General features: G+C 34.6%; 1 protein-coding gene across 1 annotated transcript in view; it reads left to right on the top strand.

Annotated features, from left to right (window-relative positions):
• Positions 1-1,620: 1,620 nt before the first annotated feature.
• cac (calcium voltage-gated channel subunit cacophony) overlaps positions 1,621-25,743 on the top strand; it is a 1,051,854-nt gene continuing 1,027,731 nt past the window's right edge. Inside the window, exon 1 of the mRNA XM_069834011.1 lies at positions 1,621-1,984. The gene's annotated coding sequence lies outside the window, so the exon portion shown is untranslated. The remainder of the gene's footprint in view (positions 1,985-25,743) is intronic.

Raw genomic sequence — 25,743 nt, 5'->3', positions numbered from 1 at the left:
GGTTTAGATGCAAAAAAGATATTTCTAAGAATATAAAATATTATTCCAAAGTAAATTGCACCCACCACTAGTTTACGGAGCTACTACACAAATGACAAGCATGTATTCAGTGGAGTAACCTGAAAATGAGCAATGTAAATAAAGCTAACTCATTGCAGAAATGTAATGTTGGAAGTATGAGGAAGCAAATCCTGAAGGTAGTATATTAATAGGAATTAATTTCACAGAAACATTCCGGGATTCCCGAAAGCGAATGCAAGAATCATTAATTATATATTTACACACTTCGAGAAAACAACAACTGTAGAAATGGAGATTGAGTTGTAGAAATTCATTCGAATAATGACTAACTTTCTCGGAAAGGAAACAAAAGAAGAAATTGAGGAAAAGTATGATGTAACGAGAAAGGAAGTTAGTCTATAATTATTATATAATAAATGCTTTTACAATGACAATGTTGAACACGTGGCTGCATCAGGGGTATAGTGGGATAAAACTTTGTTTTGTTGACGAAACTAAAAATGTATATGAAATAAGACTATCATTTAGAAAAGATAGTAACGCAAAGTTAATAATAATGGTAAAATCATAATAATTTACGAATAGTTATTTTGGACTTAAACAGAAATCGAGAAATGCATGGTTCATTTATTCAAATGCAGGAATTTGAATGATAATTTTAATGAATAATTGGCTTAGTATTTCTAATAATATTTGAGATTACTGTATAAATAAAAATGTGCAAATATAAGTGTAATAAATGTAAGAATAATTAACTTAGAGTTAAATGAGAAAGATATGACCGGAAAGATAAGCACTTCAGAGACTTAAATCGACGAATAGGCCTATAAATAATAATGATAGATTTAATAAACTTAATGGGGAGAGGGAGAATCTCATCTTTGTATCTGAATACGAAAAGTAAATAACATTAACTTTAAATGTAAATTTGAATGATAATTGTAATGAATAATTGGCTTAGTATTTCTAATAATATTTGAGATTATTCTATAAATAAATATGTGCAAAATATAAGTATAATAAATGTAAGAATAATTAACTTAGAGTTAAATGAGAAAGATATGACCGGAAAGATAAGCACTTCAGAGACTTAAATCGACGAATAAATAATAATGATAGATTTAATATACTTAATGGGGAGAGGGAGAAACTCATCTTTGTAACCGAATACGAAAAGTAAATAACATTAATTTTAAATGTATTAGTTTATAATAATTGAATAAGAATTTGTAAGAGTTAGTAAAGCAATAAAACGTATTATTGTTGTTTTAATTTACATAATTTTATTGTACTTATTTAGCGTATTTTAATATATAATTTAATCTGATATTAGATGTGGTGTGTATGTATGTGTGCTCTGGTTTGCTTATTCATGTATGGAAGGATTATCAGCAGGAATTCGTTCCGTTGATAATGATAAGTGACTAGGGAAAAACAGTGGAGCGAGGATGTTGTACGGGAAATCAGATCGGGAAAGCAGGTGCAGATGAGGAAATCAGGTGAGAAAGCCGATACACGAGGAAAGCAGGTATGTAAGTGGGTGGCAGGGGGGAGGGGGGAAGGGGCACACAACTTCGGATCTCGACACGGGGAGGCGCGGTATCGAGCTGGGCGGGTAGCCTAGGCTCACAGGGACAAGCAGCCAGTGTGTCGGGAGCAGGCCGGGTCGCTGGACAGAAGTGGTAAGATGACGTAGATAGTTGCGACCGAACCGTTGATGATAATGATGATAATGGTGATGACAGTAGCACGGTGCAGTGTCAAGTAGCAAGGGGGCCTTGCCATAGGATTAAAAGCCCTCTTAACAATTCACAACGCGTCGAAGGCGACGACGACGGCGACGACGACGTCGGAGAAGAAGACGGTGCGAATAGAGCGTCAGGAAGAACAGCTACCGTGGAGCAGACAAGGGGGTTGAGGAGCACGAAGGTTCAAGATGGCGCCAGGTGCAAGTCTCCGAAAGGTTAGGCAACTAGCATTACATAATGGGATTCTCTGATGTCTTGTCTTGCCGCTGATACTCCCTTCTTTCACTCAGTTTTGCATCCAACTCGTCTCGTCTCACCCCTCACACACCCCTCAATCTATACGCCTGTGACTTTGAAGCATGGAAACAATTTCATCATACGTTATTTTTAATAGAGAATTCTTTTGTGTCTATATGTGCATATAGTGACTATTTCTATTGCTTATACTCCCCTCTTCCGCTAAGTTTACATTTTCTTCCTCTTCTCCCACCCTAGTTGTTTGTTACAACTACAATGTTGGAAGCTGTTCAAACTCATTTATTCCGCCAGTGTTAGTCATGTTCACAGACGTCTGTGGCCAGATTTCATCATTACACTCACAAAAACATGTTATTTCCGGTTACACTATCTGATATAGCTTCCCCCCTCTTCTACTCTTTACATTTCTCTGAACAACTCCTTTCTGAATGAATATTAAAAGGGCATGTCACTAAAATTTCCTATTTATATCGATATTAGCATGCTTCATTTTTTAGTATTTGCCTCGCTTTACTAATTCAGCAGTAACCGAATTTTCCGAACTGGAAGATCCCTAATAACGTACAATGAATATAGGCCTATGCATGGCTCCGCAAGAAAAATTGGAAATCTGTGGATGTGTTACGCCATCGCTAGAGGTTTCCACTGTGAGATCCTTGTCACGTGACATTTTATCGACTAATAATGTTTTATCATACCATAGTGTATTATTAATAGATGAGCATCAGATATTGTGGCTATGTTGTTTAGGCCTATACATTATGGGCGAAATTTAAGTACACTAATTTCTAATAATTTTCTTGAAAAGCGATGTATTTCGTCATATTGAAACAATTTAAACCACTACTGCCAATTATAGTTTGGAAATAATTTCATGAATGTGATTAATTTATGAAGCATTACAGCTTTATTTGTGCGGTGGAGGTTTTTAATTGGTCTCTGTGCCATAAACGTGCAAGGATGGTCTTAACCATTTTACATCATAATGGCGACCCGGTGTACGCCGTAACCCTGACCGACGTCGAGACTGAGAGCATCTTTGGCCACTTCCAATTTATTTATCCACTCAGAAGTACTCCTTCATAGAAAACGAAGCAATTTTTAACCACAAACCTCCTTACAGGGTTTCTTGAAACTTCTGATAAACCCTAAGTTATTTTTAAATGCATCTGCCGAATATATGATGCTGCAAAGCTAGGATTTTCAACCTGCGGCTCACGCTGTATGCGTGCCATAGTATTATATTAGTTAGCTGATCGATTTGAGGTGGACTTGCTAGATTGACCCATTATAAATTACCTATGTTTAGATCTGTAAAGTAACTATTAATACACATTGATCAATTTCGTTATTTCAGCTAGTGTGATTAATTATGTCGTATATGGAATTTATTATAATTTTATCTTTCTACATTTTATGTTGTCAAATAGTTTTCATTACAATGTAAGATATGTTAATAATCATTATTTACAGTAAAATCTTAAAGAAATTAATATCTAATTATATATACAATAATAATAATAAAAAGAGAATATGAAAGTGAAAAGATGCAATATTATATTACAAAATTCCTCTTTAGAAAATATGCCCACGGCATAATAGAATCTCAGGTTGATAAAAACGCATCTAACGCAAGCTTAAATGGTATTATATATAATTTATTTCCAAGAAATAGTCTGCCCAGGCATCCTGGGTTGCCAAAAACACAGAATAACACACATATAAGAATAATAACGTTTAGAGTAAAATAGATGAGTCAAATTGAAATGTGAACCAGGAGCTTAAATTTAAGAAATAATAAATTTATACCTATATTGTAACAATCACACTCTAACGGATAGAAAGAGGGGGGGGGGAATTATGATATTCCGTATAAATGATTTTTCAGAATCGCCACAGACCATTTAATGCTAGAAATATAAAACTAAACAGAAATATTTACACACAGAATAATAAATTTTACAGGAGAAAGAGTTCGTCAAAAGGGCTGGACTCGGGAAGAGTACCCAAAACGCTCATTGCATTTCCACGTTGAATTGCAATACTTAAACATTGACGCAAATAAGTAGTGCAAAGACGATCACCAGTAATGGAGATCAAAATTTGGCCGATTTGAGATACCAAAACTTCTGCGTCATGACTCCAAGAACCGAAGGTCTCCACAGCAAAGGGGACAAAGATGTGAAGTTTGTTTTAGATTAATTCATGAGTTCCGGGATCTTACACATTCCGCTCTCAACATAAATAATATATTTACATTAGCTTTTTCTTGTGATTTTCATTATATTTGCTTTACTGCACTGTTATTAACCTTAACTGTACATTATTTAAAATTATAAATTATACTAGTGGCTTGTGCAGCAAATGCTGCAAACTAAGTTCATTAGACGTTCAAATAAACATTTTTCAGATTTATTTTCAATGAAGAATACCAGACATTCTGAAAGTTATTTGCTTCCATAATAATGAAAGATTCTCTCTCTCGAGCCAATACTGAAGAGAACCACGCATATAAATATCTACACTACACCGCCATTAAATATATGAAAAAGACCCAACCCCACTTGATTAATAACTATAAAAATATTCAATTTTTAATAATATTATTATCTTACGTAAGTTTTATAGCTTTCAGTAACATATACTATATACTGTATACTATATAGCCGCCACTCAGTAAAATATAGAAATCAAAACCTAATTTAAGTTATTCTCTACATATATTTATATAACCCCAAAACGTTTCACTTTCATATCATCAATACAGCATTAATATGTATAATTAAAGAAAAATAGTTACGTCACGGCATTAACTACAATAACATTTCATTTCTAATGGTAATAATATCATCAAACCACCTCAAGTTTTGTAGTTTTTAATATTCAATACACAGCTGTACCCAGAAAATTACACACCACAGAATCGAACCTGTAAAATATTTTTAGTAAGTTAAGTTTTTAATAACCAACTGCATTCTTGCAGATCATGGCCTTCGTGTAATATTGTTTACTGGATTGTGTTTTGTTTTATTCTGAAATGCAATTAGCTAGTTCTCAAAACTGACGACAGATGGATTTTGGAAAATAGTAAAATTATGTTGAAAAATTGACATTTCACTGAAAACTACTATTTTTCTGAAAAACGTTGAGTTCCAAGCTTCGAAATGAGGGGTCATTTATTAAAATCCGTTCAGCCGTTTTTCCGTAATTTCCATTATCAGTTGAAATTATATATATATATATATATATATATATATATATATATATATATATTATAGTGACTAATCCATTTACAATCGTATTAAGTAGGCCTAAATATTAAATTCGAAATGAAAATTACTGAAGCTAATTACTACTAGAGACATCTATAGACTTCGACAACAAAAGACAATTCGACTGATGTTGCAGAGATGCACCTACTAAGACCCTTGGAAGACTGTTCCTTAAGAAATAAGGAAGGAAGAAAGATAGATATAAAAAGTAGTTACATGTCACATGTATTACACAAGCACAAAACAAAATGGAAAATAATGGCAAAACGACATAATGGTGTCTAAAGACAAAATTATAAAGAATCATGAAATTGCAGGCAACGGGTCGAAGAGAAGTTGACCGTTTCATGGAGAAGTGGAGAGAGCAGTTACAGCTAACATGAAGATGGAGAGAAAGTGGTGTAATCCTTTTATGTTCATGATGAAGGTAATAATTAGTATATTATGTTTTTTTAACTTAATTCAATTAGTTCAAAGTTAATGTCTTGTAAATCGGAATTTCACTTTGAATATCTCGGTACAAATTCTAGTGAATCAAAGAGTAAATTTCTGTGGATAGAACCAGTTGTCTAAGCGCACTACCATCTCGTCAACATTTAATTACAATCTCATAAGGAAATTCTTGAAGTTGCCAGCTAATGATGCATTGCATCCTTTGTTATATAAAAATAGCTAAATATCAGGTATGAGTAGCTCTGTAAAACTTATCTAAACTAAAAAATGTAAAAAAAGAACAGGTAATTCTAAAACCCTATTTGATAATGTAATTTTGCGTAAAATTGTCTTAAATATAAGTCATTTAACTTTGATCACTTACTCATTTGTATGTTTTACATTAAATTTAAGGGATGAATTTTTCATTGTAATTTTCTGGCACCAATTTCGTGAACGCCGTATTCATTCCCAATATAGATGAAAAAATACTTTTTTCAACTCCATTCACTCTAACGAGATATTAAAGACGTTCAAAATATTTTTCTTATTATTTCCTTTACATAAACTACGTAATACGTTTTATGAGTGAAGCTGGTAATTTTTAACATTTTAAAATTACAAAGTTAATACTTTCATCATCTAAGAATATTATTAAAAAAATTTGGAGTATTTTTAGGGAAAATACCAATTTAAATTAATGGAAATAGCATAGACACATGACATATAGTTTGAAGTGTAATAAAATAGAACTTTATTATCTTGTCTGATGCAAAATGTCATTTGTTATCCAGTCAACCTTACTTAAGAGGAAAGGATGAAATTTCGTAATTCTTAAGTTTTTAATATAATAAAATTGCGAGTTCTAATGCTATATATTAAGGACATAATTAAATAACTCTCAGAATTACATGTATATAGAACTGTCCTTCAGTAATTACACAATGGTTTAAGACGAGAACATTTTTCAATACTGTACTGGAAAATTCTCAAAATTTAGATTTGAAATAATTCATCACTTTTCCCTTGTCAATTCTGAATAAATTGTGGTAATTGGAAACATCGAGACTGACACGGCAGAAAAAATTGCATTCGTTTAAACATAAAATTTACAAAATCGTCATATATAATAATGAAAATTATGTGCAATTAATGTTGGACTTCTTCCTTTTTAACATCGATAAAATTGGTATCGATAATCCGCTGGATAAGGATATATTAATACTGAATTATATATTTATCATCATCATCATTTCCTGTTTACAAATTCGAGAAAAAGTTTGAAAACGGTCAGAGCGAGTCTTCCAATTTCCAAGATTTTGTAATGCACTTCACAAACGTGTACTGTACTACATTTTTTGGACGATCATATTTTTTAAATTGCAAATGCAATATATTTTGCATTGAAAATTTAGAGCAATATTTAATATCCTTCGCAAAACTGTACTGTAATGGTAACTATGTAACAATAAGTGCTCTGTAACGGATCTATTTCAGTATAGTTTTATGTTATGAAGAATGGTTTCCCTAGCAACAAGTTTCTGTATGGGATTTCTAACTTCTAATGCCTAACAACAATAGTGTAAATACAGCAAAAAAGAATGATCGTTCAAAAATATATTTTAATAAAATTGTATCAAAATCGCTGTGAAGAATAAATCGACAGTTCTAACTATGTCTTCAGATTTACAGTCACTGGCGTATCCAAACTACTCACAACTTCCATCATCAGGATCATAAACAGTTCCGAAACGTCTCAAATAGTAAATCTTAATACATGATCAATAACCGCAAATAATTCTTCACACTCTATTCGGTAAAATCTTATATATAAATCTTCTTTCATTTTCTTAGCAGAACATTGAAACTGCTGGATAAGAGTTGCAGCATTCATGTAGACAGGAATCGTTTTTATGCATAACACATTTTGGCAACAGTGTATACATAACATATAAATGCTAATATCTCACTTCGAGTGTGACAAAAGTGTCAAAATGTTGGCAACCATGTGATAAAGCTGATATGTTTCCTGTACAGCAACGAACAAAGTTGAAAGGAATTACAATGTGTACCTTTCGTGATTTCCAGGAAATTTACGCTTGTCAGGGTTGGAACTTGTGCCCGTTCAGACATTCTTTTTTCCTTAGACATTAGACAGACTCGTTACGGACTGCCTTCGTGTGGGGGCGGCATGATGGAGAGCCTTCACCTAGAAAACACAGAACACTACACTAAAAGCGATGTACAAGGACAAGCTCACGAGCACTTATATTATACTGACATGGGTCCATTGCATTACCTCAGAATTTTGACGTGGATGGGAAATGGCCGACAACTTTTGCCCGGAGCTTTTATCAGGGACAGGGTTCTTTTACATGCCGTAAATGTACGACACGAGGCCTTGTTTGGGTTTAACTTTGTCAGTGTCAATGGGGGAAATTGAAGGAGAAGCATTTAAAAGATACGCAAAAACGTGTCTTTCTAAGGAATTTTCGGCTGAGGGGAAACTAAATATGTGAGCTCCAACCCTGTTGATAACTTGTCTAATTACGATTTTCGCCGTTCTACTGAAGCAACTTTAGACAGTTTTGAAAGGGAAGCTGACAATAGACGTAATATGTTAGCTACCACTTGACATCATCATCATCATAATCATCATCATCATCATCATTCTTCTGCCCCGAACTCTTTTCTCGTTCACCATTACATCCAGTGTTTTCTTCAGCAGGCATTTTCTTCTCAGCCAGTGACCCAACAAATTCCTTTTCCTGTTCCTGATCAGTTTCAGCATCATTCTTTCTTCACCCACTCTTTCCAACACAATTTCATTTCTTATTCTGTATATCCAATTCACACGTTCCATTCTTCTCCATATCCACATTTCAAATGCTTCTATTCGCTTCTCTTCACTTCGTCGTAATGTCTATGTTTCTGCCCCATACAATGCCACACTCCATACAAAGTACTTCACTAGTCTCTTCTTTAGTTCTTTTTCCAGAGGTCCTCAGAAGATGCTCCTTTTTCTATTAAAAGCTTCCTTGGTCATTACTATCCTCATTTTGACTTCCTGGCAGCAGCTCATGTTACTGCTTATAGTACATCCCAAGTATTTGAAGGTGTCCACTTGCTCTACTGTCTAATTTAGAATTCGCAAGTTTATCTTCTGTATTTTTCTTCCTATGACCATGCTCTTCGTCTTATTTGCATTTATCTTCATCTCATACTGCTCACAGTTGTCATCTAGCTCCAGTAGCATATCCCTTAGTATCAATTCCTCTTCTGCTATTAACGCCATTTCATAAGCAAATCTTATGCATTTTATTTTTCTTCCTCCTTTCACTCCTCCCATGTTCTGAAAACATGAAAGTAATTATCATAAATACATTCCTTAAGTGATTTCCTAAATAGTTACTTGTTCTATCAATTTGTCATTCATTTTTATTATTATCAAGAATTGTTATGAGTCCACTTAAATAATATAATGTATAAACGATATCAAATGTCTTGTCTATGGAATAACAAGTATCGCCTTTCCGTGAATAAATAAGAAGGCGAAAATTCCTGTGATTTAGGTTCATATTAAGTGGTTTCATTTTTGAATTTTTAGAATAAGAATTCAAGAGAAGAACTGGGAATGTTAATATCATTCTCAGCATGACAAAGATCTGAATTTTTGTGAATCACATAAAATGTATAAGAAAGTATGTGTGCTTCTTGACTCTTTTATCAGTGAAGTAATTATATTGGAAGCGTAACTTTTTGGATGAACGTATTGTAGGCCTACGTACTGAATATGAACCGAATCGATCCGATAGTTCAGAAAAAAACTCTAGTTACAGACAAAATGACAAACAGCATGCCGATGTATACTTCTTAAGAATCATGGATACTGAAAACATATAATATATGTCTATGAAAGTATCGAAAAAAGATATATACATCTTGATTACACAACTCTTCTTCCGAAAAAAGATACATTAGGTCGTTAAAATGAAACTCGGTCGTTGTTAATAGAAAGAGAGAAATTAAACTCACTGTTTAACACTCGCCACGGTTGTTAACACACTTCTTTTCCACTGTGCGATCAGGTGACGGATACCAGCTTCATAGAAATCCTATGACCTAAAATGAACCAATGGTTAATAGTATTTTGGACTTCTTCTTCAAGTGAAAATGTTTTCCCCTTCAGGCATGGAGATAAATGTGGAGTGTAAAGGGGTGTGGTAGTGTTTCTCAAAGAAAACATTGAAACTCGTATCTTCTTCATCTGGTATTGTCATGTAGTGAAATCACTCTTCTTGTGAAAAGGATTTGGCGTTTGTTTTTCGTGTTCTGTCTTAGATGCCTGAGAGTATCTATATAGCGATGGGTATTGATTATTTGTCCACGCACCAGAAAAATTCTGCTACCAACGGACCTTGATAATCTAATAAAAAAGATAACACGATTTTCCCTGCATTTTCTTGCAATTTGAGCTTTTTAGGGCGAGGAGATTGGGTGTGTTTCTATTCCATGCTAGACCGACAAGGTTGTGGCTCAAAATTATGGTATCAGAACTCAGCAACTTTACAATAAGATCCAAGAACTGATCACATTCCTTCTGATATTTTCTGAGGTTTTATTGGTAGATTCTAATACGTACGGCTTTCTGTTCACCAGCTTTAATATTATGGCACCTACTGCATGCAAACGTTGCGATACTGCAAGTGTTTGTGGATAATTTTATACCTATTTTCCTGGTTGATTAATAAAATAAGTTATCTTATTGTTAGTCTCCAATTCTTTATGACAAGAGCATCAGCATGTTGAGATGAATTTGGCGTTATAGCCTTGAGAGCTTGCCCTGGTCGTGGATTGTTCTACGAAGATGTTCTGTTGGAACGAAACTGATCACACCACTCCTTTACAGCTGATTTCCCTAGGCATATTTATCCATAATGTTACAATCATTTTAAGATAGATTTCAGCAGGTGTACTCCCTTCTGGTACTTCCCTCTGCAGTAAAAAAAAACGAATTACAACAAATTGTTCACATTTGGACGCTTCAATCTTCCACCGTTTGATTTTCTTTTTATTATATTTGGAGCAACAATGACAGGTATGCCAACCACACCTACGAATAGAAAGTACAGTGTGCTTCTCAGGCATCGATATTTCATTTTGAAATATGAAAATGTTTCAGAATATTTTCGATAATAACTGAAAAGCTAATTGACTCACAGAAATAACACTACACCACATCATTATCTATCACACCGTGATTATGTCAATTCAAAAAAATCAAGGACGTAGCTTGAAAAAGGTAGAAAATAAAATTTCGCACATCACAATGGGAAGACAATCGTTCCGTTTTCCCGGGATTGCACAAAGAAGACAGGGACAATTTATTGAATATAGCGACATCAGTATCGACTATTAGTCTAAAATAATTTAAAAGTTCTCCAAGAAATGTTATATTTTCAGTGGTTCCTGTGCCTTGTTCACTTTCAGTCTTTCTAAATTTTCCGACACTGTAGAACGACTAAGCACTTTGATCCTTAGAAAATCCTCTGCAAACCTTCATTACACTGACGGTATTAGTAGTAATGGTGATAGTAGTAGTAGCAATAGTAGTAGTAATAGTAGTAGTGGAAGTATTAGTGGTAATGGTAGTGGTAGTGGTGGAAGTAGTAATAGTATTTTTAAAGAATCTTTCAGCTGGAGAGGTTTCCAGCTTTGAAATTCAACGTGGACGAGATATTGCCGAAAATTTTGTCTAGAACCCTTCATCACCGACAGAGTTCTTTCACGTTCCGTAAAATGATTCCTCGGGCTGCCCAACTTTGTTTCCTTCGCAGAGGAAGCCATGTAGGAATTTTATTTTCATTTAAAATTAATCGTTCTCGGCTTGCTTTCAACACACGAACCTCTGATATAACGACCAACACAGTAACCGCAAGACCACCGAGGATGGTTGTGCTTGTTGAGCGGAGTTAGTGTATAAAAAGAAATATAAACAATCGATGCTCTGTAGAAACCCGGGAAACATCTTTCCAATGACACGATTACCACAAAGGAAATAATTCTCGCTCGTACTGACTGACAAGCACAAAAGTGAGTTTAACTCCATTCCATTGCGCCAGGGTAAGTATAATGTATTTTCTTTGTCTGTCTTATCTTACTGTTATCTCAGGTCTTGATATTTTCCGACGTACGCAAAGTGAAAAACATAAGGGAAATTCATAACACAGCTCTGCTACGAAGAAAGTGCTGCTTAGCGTTAAGAAAAAAAAAACATACACACTTTAGCATGAATAATCAATAACTTGAGATATGTGTGTTACAATAGCTAGCACGAATATTGAATGGAAAGATTAGAAAAGATGCTAAGATAAATTTCTATGACGGTGTACGTAAATGCGTTATAACAATTCTGAAGGTCAAAAAACGAGTCTTCCCTCTTACCGAGATTCTGTTGCGAACTTAACACATGCGTATTGTATACTATTATTTTGCATTGTCATATTTTTAGAATTGGAAATACTGTTCAATTTTTACGATATAATTTTTTCATTGAAAATATACCGTGAATTTATTTTTAAAGGGCTTTGCTTATTATATATTGTACGCCAATAGACAACTAAGTGGCCCCAACAATAGAGTTTGTACATGTTCTACCATTGTAATCAGTGTAATTATAATACAGGGTGGGCTAAAGAAACAGGAGATCCTTCAAACACCCTCCACCAACGTGCATACATTCTTGTAATCGCTCTTTGAAGTTTCTCATTACGCTTTCCAACATTTCGACTATGATGTTTGAAATTTCTACACGAATTGCTGTCTTCATTTGTCCAATGTTTCGTGGTTTGTTTGCATACCGTCGCGAGGGGTGACTTTGTGCCATGAGGGTGACTTTGTGCCATTCGCGAAAAAAGTATGGAAGTATTCTTTAAGACCGTGACAAGGTTTTAAAGTCTACTTCCTTACGTTTAGCAGTCTTTAAAACCTTGTGACGGCCACAAAGTCACCCCGCGCGACGGTATATCTTACTTTTTAGATACACTTCTAATCACTAGATTGTGCACCAATATGCCTGGGTTAAATCCCAAATCTCTCCGCCGTGCATATGAAGAGAAGACATATGTCACTGTTGATAGTGATTCGTCCGTCGGATGGGGACGTTAAGCCTGGCGGCCCCCTTGGTGCTATTTGACAGGAGTAGGCTAAGTGCCAGCACCGGGTTTCCCCTTCTCCCTTCCTCATCATCATCATCATCATCATCATCATCACTCTTTCTCGACACTACACTTACCCGAACACTTACACGTACACTCACACTAAGTATATGACATAACTCTTTCACAGATACACATCATGTACAGCATGACCCGCCGAAGTGGTGTACAACTAGAAAATGGGTCACAATTCTGCCATCTATCCGCAGTATGCGGAACCCCAATTACGCAAGTGAAGTGGGTGGGCATTGGATACACACACTTTTTAGATACTCTCATAAAAAGAAATCAGACATTTATAAATTGGAAAGAGAATCTTCATCATTTTCTATCTCATTAAAAAATATTTCACAAAAATGACACGATTATTTAAGTCCAGTGCAGCTTCTGCACATTGATCATTTAAATAATAAGATTTTACAACAAATTCTCGTTGCTCACCAGACAAAATTCTTCATGTTTAATAAATTGTAACAATCAGGCTTAAAATGACAATGAATCTGAGCTACTAAAATAATCCATGTACCACCAACAACAAAGCTAAAATCTGATGTTTCTTTGGCCCACTCTGTACATACATTCAAGGAAGTATTATTTTGTGTAACATTAATAATGATAGTTGGTGTTATAATAATATATCCGATACATCATAGCAGCTAAGATGACTCAAAGCGACTATTCTGACATGTCCGTGAAGAGTTATGGAAAATTGGGTGTCCTGAAAATTTTCCCTCACAACTGCCATATCATAGAACAACTATAACAATACGTACACTGTTAAATGAGTTGTAACAATAATCTGTTTCTCAAGCAACCAGCCCGGGTGTCATAATTCCAACTTACAAGACTTGTCAACAATACAATGAAATAATCATGATCAGGGCTCCTACAAAAGAGCTTTCCGATTTCGAACATACTGTATCTAATTTACGTTCTGTGAATCTGAGGTGCATGAAAGTAGCACCAATCGAAAGAGAAATTCAAAAAGTTTAGTTGTGGCAACATTGTTTCCTAGTTGGTAAAAACTGCCTCATAATACCGCATATCAACAAATCTGTTCATTGTTGAGGCGAAATGGCTGCTATAGAGGACAGAAAAGCTTTTTCTGTGCTTGATTTTCATATGAACCAGTCGGTTATTAATGTGCAAAGGCATTACCGAAACAATTTTGGTGCAGATCCACCTAGTGGGCCTACAATCCGTAAATGGTACACTGATTTTAAGGCAAGTTTCTTCGCAAGCGGTTGCAATATCATCCGTACCGACTACAGTTGGATGTGCTACGAAGAAATTTCTGCATAAGTATGCAGACTTTAATTGAAAACGATGATGAATTTATTCGTTCCGTGATGTTTTCGGACGAGCCACTTTTCATCTTTCTGGTAAGGTGAACAGACATATCCTCAGAATCTGGGGGCTTGAAAATCCGCGTACCTAAGTGGAACTTCACTATAGGCTTGATGTGTGCCATGTTACCAAGGGGAGACACATTGAACATCTTTAAGATGAAATACTAAACTTTTTGAGTTTCTCTTTCCATTGGTACTACGTATTTTCATGCACTTCACATTCATAAAACGTAAATGACATGTGTTCGAAACCGAAAAGGTTTTTTGTAGGAGCCCTGTACAATGAAGTTCGCTGACAGCTGCAGAAATTTAAATTCTAAGATCTGACAAAGGTTGCTCTAGACATGATACATTTTTAATGACAAAATAAATTTAAATGCAGTAACCTACTTCTTAGAAAACTACTATAAATACGAATGGGTAACCATTAATAGAGAATGGATAACAATAGTATCTGAAACATGTAACAAACCTCCTACATCTATGTTAGCCTAAGTACTAAATTACATAAATCTGATTGTTGTCTTATACAGTATAAATGTCCGATTATTAAGGATTCCTCTGAAGCTAATTATTTAGGAATAATTTTCGACAATAATTTAAAATGGAACCAACACAATAATTACCTTTGTAACAAATTACGTAAAATAATATAATATTATTTTGTTTTATGGAAGGAATTACTTGTCAATAAGTTTATTACGCACAATATACTTAACTTTATTTCAATCAGTAATTATGTATGGAATTATAGGATGGGATAGCTTATTTAAATCCAATTTTAATCCACTTTATTCATTACTTACTTACTTACTTACTTACTTACTTGCTTTTAAGGAACCCGGAGGTTCATTGCCGCCCTCATATAAGCCCGCCATTGGTCCCTATCCTGAGCAAGATTAATCCAGTCTCTACCATCATATCCCACCTCCATCAAATCCATTTTAATATTATTTTCCCATCTACGTCTCGGCCTCCCGAAAGGTTTTTTTTTCCCTCCGGCTTCCCAACTAACACTCTATATGCATTTCTGGATTCGCCCATACGTGCTACATGTCCTGCCCATCTCAAACGTCTGGATTTAATGATCCTAATTATGTCAGGTGAAGGATACAATGCGTGCAGCTCTGCGTTGTGTAACTTTCTCCATTCTCCTGTAACTTCACCCTTCTTAGCCCCAAATATTTTCCTAATAACCTTATTCTCAAACACCCTTAATCTCTGTTCCTGTCTCAAAGTGAGAGTCCAAGTTTCACAGCCATACAGAACAACCGGTAATATAACTGTTTTATAAATTCTAACTTTCAGATTTTTTTACAGAAGACTAGATGACAAAAGCTTCTCAACAGAATAATAACAGGCATTTCCCATATTTATTCTGTGTTTAATTTCCTCGCGAGTGTCATTTATAGTTGCTAATGTTGCTCCAAGATATTTGAATTTTTCCACCTCTCGAAGGGTAAATCTCCAACTTTTATAGTTCCATTTCGTACAATATTCTGATCATGAGACATAATCATATACTTATTCTTTTCGGGATTTACTTCCAACCCTATCACTTTACTTGCTTCAAGTAGAATTTCCGAGTTTTCCCTAATCGTTTGTGGGTTTTCTCCTAACATATTCACCATAATTAAAATATGTCGTCATAAACCTATTGATTTTCCATCTCAGAAATTGTTTTTAGATTTTAATGTTCTTAAAATAAGACAAATTTATTATATTGTATTTATAAAATTCATACATAAAAATCGAAATAATTTTGAATTATATTCTCATAGTTATGAAACAAAAGGTATGAATTCTTTAATATTGTTTAAACCAAATGCACACTGCTACATTATTTAATCATGGTAGTAATTTAGGCCCAAGAATGTATAACAAATTTATATTTAAATTTCCTAATCTTGTCAATTCTATTGCTTCTAGTATTAAATTTAGAAAGTTATGTATGGATTTTATAAAAATTGAAAAATTGCAAATTTAAATTTATGTATTCTTATTGCGTAGTAAACATAACACAAATTGCATTATATACTTCTTAATTTCAATTCAGGAATCCGCCCCTGAGCACGAGTTTTACTCTTTCAGGGGAAAGCTAAAGTTTTTCTTTTTATATTATATTTTATGTTACAATTATTAGCAAAATAAATAAATAAATAAAAATATACTTTCAATTGTGATATACAAACACAACCCCGATAGGAAGAGAGATGTGATCTGTCCTAGACAGCAGCCCTTACTCTACTCGTGGTAATTTTAATTTAGTTCAACGTTTAATGTCAGAAAGTAAGGTTTAAAATTGAAACTCACCTTACTACAGCGACCACTCAACTGACAAGCCCGTTTCACTAGTTTCCGCTACATCAAGGCGATATGTTTGTGCAAATGCAACTCACCCTGGTGTGACAGCAACTTCTTCTATTCATCAGCGTACTGATTGCAGCCCTACGAGGCATTGTGAAGTTATCGCGTTATGAGACACCATCAATTTAAAATTTGTGTCAAGTACCGGTAACGGAAATTATTTGAACCTTAATCATTTACGTTGGCAAACAAATTTTAATACCATAAACTAATATTATCGTCCATTCCGTTCAATTGTGTGCGTGTAACATTTTTGCGGCTTCAAGAATCTCATTTTTTTACTTTTCCACATAAACACTGTTATTTTTCCAAGACTAACTGTCCGAAATAAATAGCTACGAATTGGATGTACTTTACGATGTATGAACGTACTCAGCCGATTTTAACTAAGCTTGAATATAGTCGTTAGGCTACATTTTCTTGATGATTTTCAATTTCTTTGAAATCCGAGAGATATAGATACTTATATTTTTATTGGTTATTTCACGACGCTTTATCAACAGCTATGGTTACCTAGCGTCTTAATGAGATGAAGGTGATAATGCCAGCGAAATGAGTCCAAAGTCAGGCGCCGAAAGTTACTTAACATTTCTTCTTAATGGGTTAAGGGAAAACCCCGGAATAAACCTCAACTATGTAACTTGTCCCAACCAAGATTTGAACACGGGCTTGCTCGTACACGGTCAGGCATGCTTACCTTTACTCCACATTGGTGGACTAGATGCACACATATTCAAGGGCATGACATAAATGTGTATTAGCAGATTCTGTTTCAAATATATTTTTTTTTAGTATCTTGCAGTGGCTGAGAACCAAAGTTGTTTTTGAGTATATAACCGCGTCCTGAAATTCAGTCTCTCGAATATTCACTGAAAACGGAAATAGTGAGCATTATAAAATAAATTGAAATACAAAAATACAAATAAAATAAGAGAGACATCCGCATTGCCTTCATAAATATCATAATCTTCTCCTTTGTAATTAATATCTTTCACTGCACTTAGATGTAAAATAAATGTAGGTCCACATATCGCTGTGAAAATCCTTGATGTCGCCAATTAAATTTGTTTTTACATATTCGAAGATAAACCACACATGTTGGGCCAATTATACAGTGTTCAAAGATGATTATTAATAATTATTAGTCTTCATATAACTGTAATATATAATTTTTTACGTTTCTTATTTGTTTTTAGAATTATTATTATTCTTTTAATTTTGAGACTATTCAGAAAATTCAATACTTTACCATGACCCACATGATATCATTTCCGACTATACCTTGCAAATGCATTTGACTTAGGTTCGTTGATGAATAGGTATATGTAGATTTTATTTCCTCGTTAGTGACAGGGCGTAAGTTATGTCTGTATTGTGTTTGTTCTGTCTTCTGCCCTAAATGCATTTGACTTAGGTTCGTTGATGAATAGGTATATGTAGATTTTATTTCCTTGTTAGCGACAGGGCGTAAGTTATGTCTGTATTGTGTTTGTTCTGTCTTCTGCCCTAAATGCATTTGACTTAGGTTCGTTGATGAATAGGTATATGTAGATTTTATTTCCTCGTTAGCGACAGGGCGTAAGTTATGTCTGTATTGTGTTTGTTCTGTCTTCTGCCCTAAATGCATTTGACTTAGGTTCGTTGATGAATAGGTATATGTAGATTTTATTTCCTCGTTAGCGACAGGGCGTAAGTTATGTCTGTATTGTGTTTGTTCTGTCTTCTGCCCTAAATGCATTTGACTTAGGTTCGTTGATGAATAGGTATATGTAGATTTTATTTCCTCGTTAGCGACAGGGTGTAAGTTATGTCTGTATTGTGTTTGTTCTGTCTTCTGCCCTAAACTTGAGCCATGCTGACCTCAAGATCATAAAGTTCCGTTACATCAAACTATCTAGCAATAATTCAAAATCCTCGCTAAAATAAGAACGGACCTGAACGTAGGGTCTAAACCTTGAAGAAGAAGGTGGTGTGGTGAAGATAGTGATGGCAGATCGAAATTATGATGATAATGATGATAAGTGGTGGTGGTGGTGATGATGATGATGATAATAGTGATTATTTTTGCTGTACCGGTACCTACAAAATAGCGGAAGCTTTCCGCGTTCAATTTTATTTTTTTCAACTTAACACTTTTGTCATGGAATGGCAAAATAAATCGTACAATCGGTAATGGATACAAACAGCAAACTGTTAGGTCTATTCCATGTCTAACACTGCATCCCGAACTCGAGTGGCATTATAAATCTCTATCACTTGTAACATTTGTTGAGTATCTCTGCCTTTTTTCTATAAAAAGGTACCGATAATGATGATTATGATGATGACGTACTTTATTTATACTAATTTTTAAATTCCTTTATTATATTAACTTTTCTTCTATAGATAGTCTTTATAAAGATTTTAAATACGATCATTATGAGCTTCAAATTCTCATTTTGATGGAATTTTATGCACTAACAGGAGCCAGAAGTAAGGAAGTCCATTTTGAGATATGGTGAGATGAATATTCCACTTTGCACACATCATTATGACTTACTTCCTTTGAATATCGAAATATACAGAGTGTTTCCGAATTGCTGTTACAAACTTTCAGGGATGATGGCGAAGGGTACATGTATCAATTTGAGATAAGGAACCATGGTCCAGAAATGACTGAGTCGAAAGTTATAAGCAAAAATATTTATGGGAAATGGAATTGTAATTTGCCACCACGTGCCCTCCTTCCCTTAACTTTTGGAACAGTCGTGGAAAAATGGTATAGGGGATGTCTCCTACGTGGATACTTGTACCGACACAATCTGTGGGCTTGTCTACTGTTCTCATTCTCTCATCCGTATTCGAAAATCAGGTCTGCTTATTCCGCTCTAGTGTACTCCTCTAGTTCACTAGGACTGATCGACTGGACACTGCAACTTGTACTGTCGGTCAGTCCTAGTGAAATGGAGGAGTACACGACAACGGAATAAGCAGACCTGATTTTCGAATATGCATGAGCCAATGGGAATAGTAGGCAAGTAGGCAAAAATGGTATGGGCGGGATGTCTCCTACGTGGGGAGACATCCGACCCATACCATTTTTCCACGACTATTCCAAAAGTTAAGGGAAGGAGGGCAAATGGTGCCAAATTACAATTCCATTTCCACACAACTATTTTTTCTGATAACTTTCGACTCAGTCATTTCCGGACCATGGTTCCTTATCTCAAATTGATACATGTACTCTTCGCCATCATCCCTGAAAGTTTGTAACACCAATTCGGAAACATCCTGTATAGTACGCAACTATCCATCCCTACTACTCCAGAACACCAACAACAAACAAGCATAAAATATTAATCAGCCATAACCTAAAATTTCTTGTTTTGGCGCTTATTTCCGTTTGCCTTCTGACGCAAAATCTACACAGTAGTAAGTATGGAAATTTAAAATATGAAAGTCATAGGTGCATAATAATATTTTTATGATCATTTTATTGCCATCATTGTCATGGGCGCCATAGTGACCTTCATTATATCTTGAGAAATTAACTTCAGACATTCCTACATATTGCGTTCCTAAATATCTGAGGTAAATTTTAAACTGTTGAATTTCTTCTACTTCAGGTTTCTTTCAAAATATATTTTCCATTAATGATTTAATTTAAATACTTTCTACACCCAAATTCCCATTATTTATGATTATGATGGATACTAATTTAATATTAATAATGAGATCAATAGAACAATAACGTTTTCTTTTTCCTCATACAGATACTACAGAAGTTGCCTCCATCTATAACTTACGACTTTCACCAAATAATCTCATTAACATGACACTTGATGAAAAAAAGCATGAGCTTCAATTCTGCTAAAAGGAATTCTATGTTACTCACACTTTTATGTTTCTTAACAATAGGGTTATGTTTTCTGTGTGACTGCCAGCAGTACACAGCTGTGCTATTGATTTTCTTTTGCATGCACTGTACTTTTAATTTGGACGTAACCAAGTGAGTGCGAGGGGCCTATACAAATGCACAGAATTCCAGCACACATATGCTTCATTATGACTGCTTTCTAAGGGCGTCGGAATGAAATTCCTACCGCCGTTAATGTAAAACAAGATAATACGTCCTCGGTGACAATTCAGGTGCGTTCAGTGCACAATACAATCAGTATTTGCTTCATTGTTGTCAACGAATAACAACATTTTTATGGATAACTAGCTGTACCCGTGCGCTCCGCTGCACCCGTTAGAAATAAATATAAAGTAATTATATAATTAAAATAGGACATTTGACCCAGGGAACATTCGTGTTTGATAGAAGGATAAATCGTTTATTATGTTACTTAATTTAAATTGAATAAAAAAATTAAAATGCGATCATTTTGATCCAGAGACCACTCATTTGGTCATAAAAATTAGTTTAGGAAATACAGGAAACGAATATACAGAATAGCCTATCAAGTTTTCTGTGCATAAGAATCTATTTTAATCTTACCTGTCCTCGATTCACTCAGAAGTTACTGTGATAACAATATAGCATTATGTCCATCTAGAGAAACTACACTTTCTAATGGTGAATTAATAATTAATTATACAAATCGGTTAATTTAGCTTCCGATATTACTTCATAGAAACGCAGAAACATTAACTGTAGGCTATCTTTCATAGCTTTCGATTGTTGCTGTCCAAAGCCCCTTATAGACGAAGTCATTTGTTTTTTAATTCATCACACGGCCTTAGATGGCAGTTATTTTAATTTTAGAAAATCATTTATCTCATTAAATATCAGTCCTATCAAATTTTTCAAGGAATAAAACTTATCGTGAATTATTTTTAAAGAAACTTTTGTTATGTAACATTTTTCACAAAAATCAATAATAAGCGAGATATTTCGATTTATTTAATTCAGGCCCCCTTATAACCTCCCTTTTAAATAATGTATTTTGAATGCCATATAGCCTAAAATCTAAGTTACGACGAACTTAATTTATATTCCAATTTTCATCGAAATCCATTCAGCCATTATCGCGTGAAAAGGTAACAAACATACAGACAGACAGACAGACATACAAAGAAAAATTTCAAAAAAGCTATTTTCGGTTTCAGGGTGGTTAATTATATATGTTAGGACCAATTATTTTTGGAAAATCGAAAATTACCAGAAAAATTTCGGTTACAGATTTATTATTAGTATAGATATAAAACTCATGCACTGGTTGTCATTTTATTATTTCACGTTTATATTAAAATCAGCAGCGCAACGTTATCCGAACGGCTAAGCCGTTAGCTTTCCATGTTGTAGACCTGATTTCAATTCCCGGAGAGTGCAATTGACCTTTGTGATGGGCAAAGGTGGTGTTGAAAATATTTTCTTCAGATACTCCCGTTTCTTCTGTCATAGTCAACAGTATCAGTATTATCACTGTCCTGCAAAACCTTTCCTGCCAGAACTGTAACATCCTATCAATCAAATAGTGTAAGTTCTTACAGTCAATTACTTAACAATATTACATACATATTACATAATATTGTTAAGTAATTGACTGTAAGAACTTACACTATTTGATTGATACTAGGGGAGAGTCGGGTAGTATCGGACATCGGGTAATATCGGACAGTGAGTTTCTTTCATCTACCATACGATGATGATACCTGATTGACATGGTTACGTTTCTGTGATGTCGCATAGAGAAACGTAACCATGTCATTCACGTACTACCATATGGTGGTAGATGAAAGAAACGCACTGTCCGATACTACCCGATGTCCGATACTACCCGACTCTCCCCTATACTTATCGGACCCAACATACTTTAAAATTGTAACATCCTATGGTACATATTAGGAGCTATACCGTGTGTCCCATTTATTTTGTGCACCAATTATAACTTTTGTGTTTGGATAGGTATTAGAATTTTTGTTTCTGAGCGTTATGTCAGAGCGTGGGGCTAATTGAGTGTGGAGATTTGGTGTATGTAGCTACATTATGGTACAAGAGACACGTGACGTTATCAATTTTTCAAATAGCACTACATGCTTTAATCGTATTAAATTGATTACACACATTAAGACGAGTTCAAAAATGTATCACAGTGTCACTTTCATAATCAGTAACAACAACAAAACGAAACAAAAACGTACGTCCAATGTGATAATGTTATCCTTTGAAGATGTTCCAAATGCGCATTAATGCACATTCGAAGGCGTTCCCCGAAAGACCGTATGACTGCCCGGCATATTGCTGGCTGAATAGATACACAAGCCTGTCGAATGCGTTGCTGCATGTCGTCTGGTGTTGTCAGAATGTTCTGGTACACACTGTCCTTTACGGTTCCCCACAGGAAGAAGTCGAGTGGCGACAGGTCCGGAGAACGTGCAGGCCACTGTAGTGGATTGTGGCGTCGACAGTTTTTGTGCTTTGTTTACATGTTAAGACAGCAAACACACAACACACGACGTGTACGGACATCAGTCGTCTTTTGTTTTGTGTAAGTTAGTGCACAAGTTGAATGGGGCACCACAACGAACGGCACATTCTGATGGCATTCATTTTGCATTTTATTGTTGTTATTGATTGGGATGGTGGCATTGTGATACATTTCTGAACTCGTCTTAATGTGTGTAATCAATGTAACATGATTAAAGTATTCAGTGTTATTTGAAAAATTGATGACGTCACGTGTATCTTGTACCATAATGTAGTTACATGCACCCAATCTCTACACTCATGTTAACCCCAAGTTCTAACATAACTCTCAAAAACAAAAATTCCAATACTTATCCAAAAAAAAAGTTATAACAGGTGCACAAGATAAATGGGACACCCTGTAGATCTGACTAGTCACTGAAATAGAAAATAGACTAATTAAAAATAGTTAGAACGAAATACAAAACGAGGGGGGAATGACAAATTAAAAGGTACTCGTACACGAGAGCCCGTCCTATTAAGGCGTCATAGAGCAGTAGGTAAAATTTATTTGAGCTTCAAGCCGATTGGCTACTTGTCTCACTGACGATGTCGCTGTTTCACTTAAGGAACTTCAAAGAGTTTGAAGGGGAGAAGGCTAGAAAAAAAAGGTATGCAACTTATTACATTCACATGTGCACAGACGGACAAAATGTGCGTTGCAACTCGAAATAAACTCTGTAATCGCATTGAAGTAAGGCTACCCTCTTCTGCAACCAGCCGTAGATATCAGAAATGTATTTCTTGTTCTCCCTACCTTGTGATTTTGTTGTCATGCAGGCTGCATCAATTGTGCCTTACATTTTGCCCCTCTCTGACATATTTGGAATACAGAATGTGATGTTAGTATTTGTTATAAAATCTCAAATAAATAGTATAACTTTCTGCAATTAAAGCGTGAGATCCAATAACCATTCAAGTCCACTTCTGGCCATTCATTGTTTGCAAATTTGCAATTAAATTTAGGATATTTCCACAAGTGGTACGACTTTAAAAGATGGTATACTACTTTGTCTTGATATCTAAAACAACATAAATATTACGTGCAAAAAATAGTAATTAGGTAAAAAATAAAAAAGTTATTTTATTTTATTTTTATTTATTATTATTATTATTATTATTATTATTATTATTATTATTATTATTATTGCATTTTTGTCGAAACTTGTGTAAATGGACTTGAATGGTTATTGATCTCACTGCTTCAATTTCTATTACTCTAAATTAGATACTATTATGAACAAGATAAATAGCATAGCATTCTTCTACATCGATTTAACACAATTTAGAAATTATTGAAACACATCTTATTTAATTATCTTCAAGTACGATCGCTATCGTCATCATCATCACCACTAAAACCACCAGCTCGATATTCCGAGATGCGCTACACACACAAATATATATATATATATATATATATATATATATATATATATATATAATACAGGGTGTCCCATTTAACTTCTGCACCTATTATAACTTTTTTGTTTGGATAGGTATTGGAATTTTTATTTTTGAGAGTTATGTTAGAACCAGGGGCTAACATGAGTGTAGAGATTTAGTGCGTGTAACTACATTACGGTACAAGATACACGTGACATCATCAATATTTCCAAAAAGCACTACACACTTTAATCATGTTACATTGCTTACACACACACCAATGTCACAATGTCACCATCCCAATCAATAGCAACAAAATACAAAATGAATGCCATCAGAATGTGCCGTTTGTTGTGGTGCCCCATTCATCTTGTGCATTAACTTACACAAAACAAAAGACGACTGCTGTCCGTACACCTTGTGTGTTGTGTGTTTGCTGTTTTAATATATAAACAAACCACAACAACTGTCAACGCCACAATCCACGTACAGTGGCCAGCGTGTACTCCGGACCTCTCGCCACTCGACTTCTTCCTGTGGGAAACTGTAAAGGACAATGTTTATCAGAACATTATGACAACACCAGACGACATGCAATAATGCATTCGACAGGCTTGTGTGTCCATTCAGCCAGCAACATGCCGGGCAGTCACACGGTCTTTCGAGGAACGCCTTCGAATGTGCATTAATGTGAATGGTCACCATTTGAAACATCTTCTGTGACTCTCAAAGCATAACATTATCACATTGGAAGTACTTTTTTGTTTCGTTTTGTTGTTATTGATTAGGAAGGTGACTTTTGATACAATTTTTAACTAGTCTTAATGTGTGCAATCAATGTAACTTGATTAAAGTATGTAGTGCTATTTGAAAAATTGGTGACTTCACGTATATCTTGTACCATAATAGCCTATAGTTACATGCACCAAATCTCCACACTCATGTTAGCCCCTCGTTCTAATATGTATGTATTTATTTACACTGCAAATGGGCAAGCACCCGGTGGCAGTGGTATATACAATATTAACAATACACAATAAAATGATAAGCAATACACAATAAAATCTACAATACACAATACAATTTACAACACATATACAATTTTATACACAATACAATAAAAATACACAATGCAATTTAACACAATAATAATAAAACATAAAATAAAATACCTAATTTTACAACACAACCTACATAATTATCTATAGGTCCTACATAAGTTTCAATAGTCTTTCACTTTAC

The sequence above is a fragment of the Periplaneta americana genome, chromosome 8 (assembly GCF_040183065.1).
Source record: "Periplaneta americana isolate PAMFEO1 chromosome 8, P.americana_PAMFEO1_priV1, whole genome shotgun sequence".
Classification (NCBI taxonomy): Eukaryota; Metazoa; Arthropoda; class Insecta; order Blattodea; family Blattidae; genus Periplaneta; species Periplaneta americana.
This window is presented reverse-complemented; position numbering and strand designations above follow the sequence as displayed.